The 5,591-nt window shown below is 43.0% G+C and overlaps 1 non-coding gene across 1 annotated transcript; it reads right to left on the reverse strand.

Moving 5' to 3' along the window:
- Positions 1 to 3,216: 3,216 nt before the first annotated feature.
- On the reverse strand, positions 3,217 to 3,289 carry TRNAV-AAC. Its single transcript has one exon. It is a non-coding gene; the product is annotated as a tRNA-Val (tRNA).
- Positions 3,290 to 5,591: the final 2,302 nt, after the last annotated feature.

Here is a 5,591-nt window from a genome sequence, read left to right on the forward strand (position 1 = left end):
TTGCAGATTTTGCTCTTGCAGGGATTCTTTAAGTACCTAAAAGTGACCTGTGTACACTTTCAATGAGTTTTTAATGACCGTCTTGTGCCACTCTTTCCAAATCCTTTCATACATTCGACCAAGATCAATCCAACGTGTTAAGGGCTTTCCTCACCTTTTCTTGAAAGCACTAGCATATTAATCGACCACAGAACTACACTTATTCAAACTATCTCAATGTTTGTTCTCGTGCCATACCCTCTCCTCCACCCCATTCTTACCCTAACGTGTTTTGCTTTCCATTCAAGACGGGGGGAGGGGGAAGGGGGGGAGAAAGAAAATCCAATAGCTCCGAACTAGAGGTTTTGCAAGGCTAAACTTTACAATCTTGAGACTACGACGTCCGGAACCTCCTGGGCATGGCTAGACCAGTACCCGAAAGCACCGAGTCTCCTCCAAGGGTTCTTATCATAGTTCACGTAAGGCAATGTTTGATAATATAAAACCGAACATGTTAGAGATATGGTAAAGGAGATTTTTTTACTTTGCTTCAAATCTGTGAGAAAGAACCTAGGCTATTGGAGACACTGTGTTCTTGGTTTTATCGCAGTTGTCTTTGGTAAATAATGTCTTATGAATCCCCATAATTTCGACTTCAAATGACCCATTTTTTTGTTGATATGTAGTACTTTATGAGGAAACGCCCTTTATTTTCCTTCTCTCAGTGTGTGTGTGTGTGTGTGTGTGTGTGTGTGTGTGTGTGTGTGCTCGAGCTCGCATGCACTAGGAATATCACCTTCTGCAAAGATCTCCAAAACCACTCAGAAAAGTTTGAAATTGGTGGATAAACATTTGAAACCAATGGCAAAAAGACACTTCAATACGATTGGCCCTGTAGAATTACATTTCAGCACAATGCAAACAAAGTAAATGAAATTAAACCATCTTTGTAATTTAAAATAGAGATGTGGCTTGCTACTCGTTACTTGACTACTATAGAGTAGGTAGCTAATAAATGTTTATTGACTAACTAACAATATCATATGAGGAGTGGGGGGACAAGTGTAGAGCTATCTTTTTTTTTTGTCTTTCATAAAGCTGCCACTTTATTAATCAACCAATAAACATTTATCAAACACCTACCATGTGTCAGATACTGTGCCAACCACTGGGGATACAAGAAAGTGGCAAAAAACAATCTCTGCTTTCAAGGACCTTACAATCTAATGAAGACAACATGCAAACAAATATGTATTTATATGTATGTACATATATATCAAGCTATATAGGGGATAAATAGGAAAAATTAAATAATATGTAACAAAATTATATAATATATAATACATTATTTAATATGAATTATATATAGTTAACAAATATATATAATAACAAAGGGAAACTTTGACTAAGAGAGGTTGGGGAAGATTTCCTGTAGAAGGTGAGATTTTATTTGGAACTGAAAGAAAGCCAAAGAGGTCAGTTAGGAGGGAGAACATTCCAGGCTTGGAGGACAGCCAGAGAGAATGCCTGGAGCTGAGAAAATTGAGGGTCTTATTCATGGAACAGCTAGGAGGCCAACATCACCAGTTCAAATGGTGCATTAGGGGGTCAGGCATAAGACTAGAAAGATAGGAAATGGGTGGTTATGGCAGGTTATGAAGAGTTTTGAATGTTAAATAATGCATTTTGTATTTGTTGATGGAGACAACAGGAACTCGTGTTTGAGGAAAATCACTTTTAGTGGCTCAGTGGAGGATGGATTGGGTGGTTGAGGCAGATTCATCAGAAGACTTGCAATAATCAAGGCATAAGGTAATGAAGGCATGCACTAGCATAGTGGCAGTGTCAGAGGAGAGAAGGGGACCATTTGGAGAGATGTTGCAAAGGTGAAATCAGCAGGCCTTGGCAACAGCTTGGATGTGTAGGTGGAGACAGGATGAGGAATCCAGGATGACTCCTAGGTTTAGAGCTTAAGTGACTGGGTATTACTCTCTACAGTAATAGCGAAGGGAGAAGGGTATAGGAGGAAAGATACTAAGTTCTGTTTTAGACATTTTGAATTTAAGATGTTTACTGGACATTTAGTTTGGGATGTCTGAATGGCAGTTGGAGATGTGAGAGCTCAGCAGAGATATTGGGGCAGGAAATACATATTTCCTTGGATGGAAAAATGGAGTGGGAGTATATCTCGAAATTCTTTTACTACTACTACTGTGTACCCAGTCCTGTGTTCTGAAATTATGACACCTGTTATTTAAGTTCCTAGATGCCATATGCTAGAATGTTATCCCTCCTCATGCAAATCTTTGGAATATCTAGCTCACTTGAAGACAGATTCAAATCTGATCTAAAAAAAAAAGCAGGAAAACTGGAATGCAGTTTGGAAGAAATTAGATTTAGATCGACATCTCACGACATAAACCAAGATAATTTCCAAATGGACACATGTCCTAAATATAAAAGGTTACGTTGTAAACAAATTAGAGGAAATCAATTTTCAGATCCATGGATAGAAGAGTTCATCACTATGCAAATGATAGAGAGTATTATACAAGGGAAATGGACAATTTTGATTATATAAAAAATTTTAAAGCCTTTTGCATGAATGACTCAAAAGTAATAAAAATTAGACGGGAAATAAGAACATGGGAAAATCTTTGCAGCAAGGTGTTTTTTTTTTTAAATAAAGGTATATTAGGAATGAATTCAGATTTATAAAACTAAAAAGCCATTCCTGAATAAATAGTCAAAGGTTACCAACAGGCAGTTTTCGAAAGAAAAAAATTCAAGTTATCAACACCCATTCAAGAAAATGCTCTAACACCATTAATCCTTAGAGAACACATCGTGGTATGTGAATGTAATGGATTATTATAGTACCATAAGAACTGATGAATGGGATAATTTTGGAGGAAAATGAAAGACTTCCTGTGATATCTTCTAGCGTCCTTCCTTACATTCACTTACGAATCCAAGATCCTCCTGAAATCTTCCCTGACTTCCTATTCGAATAATTCTGTAACTCAAATCATCTGAGCCCTTTCAATGTCGCCATTGTCCCCATGGCTACCCCAACTTCTTCTACTTACCTATTCGCGACCCATACTATTGAGAATAGTTTGTTAACTCCTGGAGGGCAAAGAATGTGTAATTTTAAAACGTCATTGTCCAATGGCCCAAAGCTGCAGTGTCTTATAGCAGAAGTGAGCTGCTCTAAAATCCCAAAAGCGCCACTCGTGTTTCCGCCCGGTTTCGAACCAGGGACCTTTCGCGTGTTAGGCGAACGTGATAACCACTACACTACGGAAACTAGACACACTAAGTTTTTCTCATTAACGAAGCTCTTGGAAAAGTTCACTTAAGACAAAACACTTTCTCTGTGTCCCTCCTATCAAAATGTCTTGTCCCCAGACTTGAATTTTGCCGAACCTATTCTTATCTACTTCCTCACCAGTCCTTTCCTTAACAGTCCAAAACCTCTTCGTCTCTGATGAACACACAACGGAGTCCTCTATCATACCACACTCTCCGCTGCTACTCAGGCTCCTGGCCTCTGCCTCTGCCTCTGCCTCTGCCTCTGCCTCTGCCTCTGCCCCTGCCCCTGCCTCTGCCTCTGCCCCTGCCCCTACCCCTGCCTCTGCCCCTGCCCCTGCCTCTCTCACCGCCCCCTCCCCGCCCCCTTCCAAGGCAAGCCTGAGTTTGCCTGTTCTCTACTCTGCTCTACTCCTTGCTGTCCCGTAGTTCCCTGCAGTCGCTGCCACCCTCGAGTGCCATCTTCCCGGATCCCCTGATGCGTCCTCTTTTCCTTGCACTTTCTTTATGGGCCCTGGCCTAGTAGTCTCACTTTCAGAAGAGCCGAGAGTCCTGCGTAACAGGACTCGTTGCTGGAATCTGCAGGACAAATGTCTTCTGAACCCTACTCGTGGCCCACTGGGATCAGCGCATCTGGCCCTCATTTTCGCCTGCTGTTGTTCCCGGGGAAGTTTTCACTGGATTTGCGGCTGCTCGGATCGGACCGCGGGGTAGCAGTAGCTGGACCATTAGCGGTTGGGCCACGCCGGACGCTAACCCAGAAACTTTGACGCTAACTACAGACCACTTGCTCACTTTCCCCACCAGCCGCTTCTTGATTGCCAACTCCTGCCTCACCGTCCCAACAATTCGCCCAGATGTTGTCATGTCAACTTCTCTTAATGAATCTCTTTGTAAGGGAAATCTCTAATTTTGGAGAATCCTGGATCTGCACGGATTGATATTTAAGGTTGGATTGCCCTACTGGATATGTTAGAGGTGGAGAGAACTGAGTTTCTAATCTTTTGATTCCCCACCCTTTAAGAGCTAATGAAAACACCTAATGGGGCTTATAAGAGAGCAAGGAGGTAGTGACGGGTTAGGAAACTTGTATTTTGCCTGAAGCATTTGAAAGGGCAGCTGGCCTTTGGCTAATAGAAATGCTGTCTATACCACTGAAGGCCTCTCCAAGGCCAAGGCAGCAAGCCCAGGAGGGAGTCGAGGCATTGCTGAAGCAGCAATTAAGTTTGAGGAATGTGACCCCGGCTCTCTACCGGAAAAGCGATGGAAAAGAGGGACTTTCTCTCGCCTCCTCCTCCCTTCCCCCTTAGGCGGTTCACATTCTGAAGCAGGGCTACTTTCTTAAGCGTAAGAATACCAAGGCCCAGCAGGACACCAAATTCACTACCCCTCTCCCTTTCCCACCAAATGTACACCGAGTAAGTGGGCTAGAAATCGCTTAAATGATCTTGGTCTGTATCAGATGAGAAGAGAGCGGTTTACGATGGATTCACACTCTGGCAGTTTGAGAGTCTAGTGGTGAAGAAAAACAGACTCAGGGAGCCAAGTCCGCCTAGAAGAGATGCTTTGCAGGAGGTGTTTTTTTGGGAGAGCTGGAGGCCAAGGTGAGGACTCAAGAAAAGACTACGAGGTCCTGCAGTGTTGAGGACTGAGTTTGCTTGTGGCTCCCTACACTACTCTGTTCTTTCTTCGCCCTGACTCTGAGTGTTTCTAGGAGAGTATGCTACAAATTACGGGGTGCGTATATTTCACAGCTGATTTGGTCCTACTTTGCCATTGTAGTAAATGCCTTGAGCTAATTATATCTATTGGCTGACTGTTACGGGAAGCGCCCCAGCTCCCCCCACCCCCCTCTCCTTCCCCCCCCCCCCCCCCCCGTGAAGGGGTCCTGAGCTATAGCTTTGACGAGTGCGGATAAGGCAGAATACCCTTAACTGCCTGGCATAGTAGTTAACCCGCTGGGGACCGAACCTTCCAGGTCTTATGTGTGTGTGTATGTAGGGGTGGGGTGGAGTTAGCTCTCAGAGAGTATATTATACCTGGAAGAGGGAAAATTATCATTATAATTTAGAGGTAGGGAGAGAGCATCCGATGTGGGACAGATAGAGAGCAGAAAGGGAAGACTGCAACTTTATTCTTTGTGCCTCGGAGGGTTGTGCTTTTCCAGATAAGACCTAGCCTCCATCCTCAAAGAAAAAAAAATTTGTGAAGACTTTATAGTGACTACTAAAAAAAAAAAAAAAAATCTCGTAACCAAAGCCAAGCCAAGTCAAAAAAAGTAGAAATAGCGGGACATGGCC

The sequence above is a fragment of the Trichosurus vulpecula genome, chromosome 1, assembly GCF_011100635.1.
Source record: "Trichosurus vulpecula isolate mTriVul1 chromosome 1, mTriVul1.pri, whole genome shotgun sequence".
NCBI classification, from domain to species: Eukaryota; Metazoa; Chordata; class Mammalia; order Diprotodontia; family Phalangeridae; genus Trichosurus; species Trichosurus vulpecula.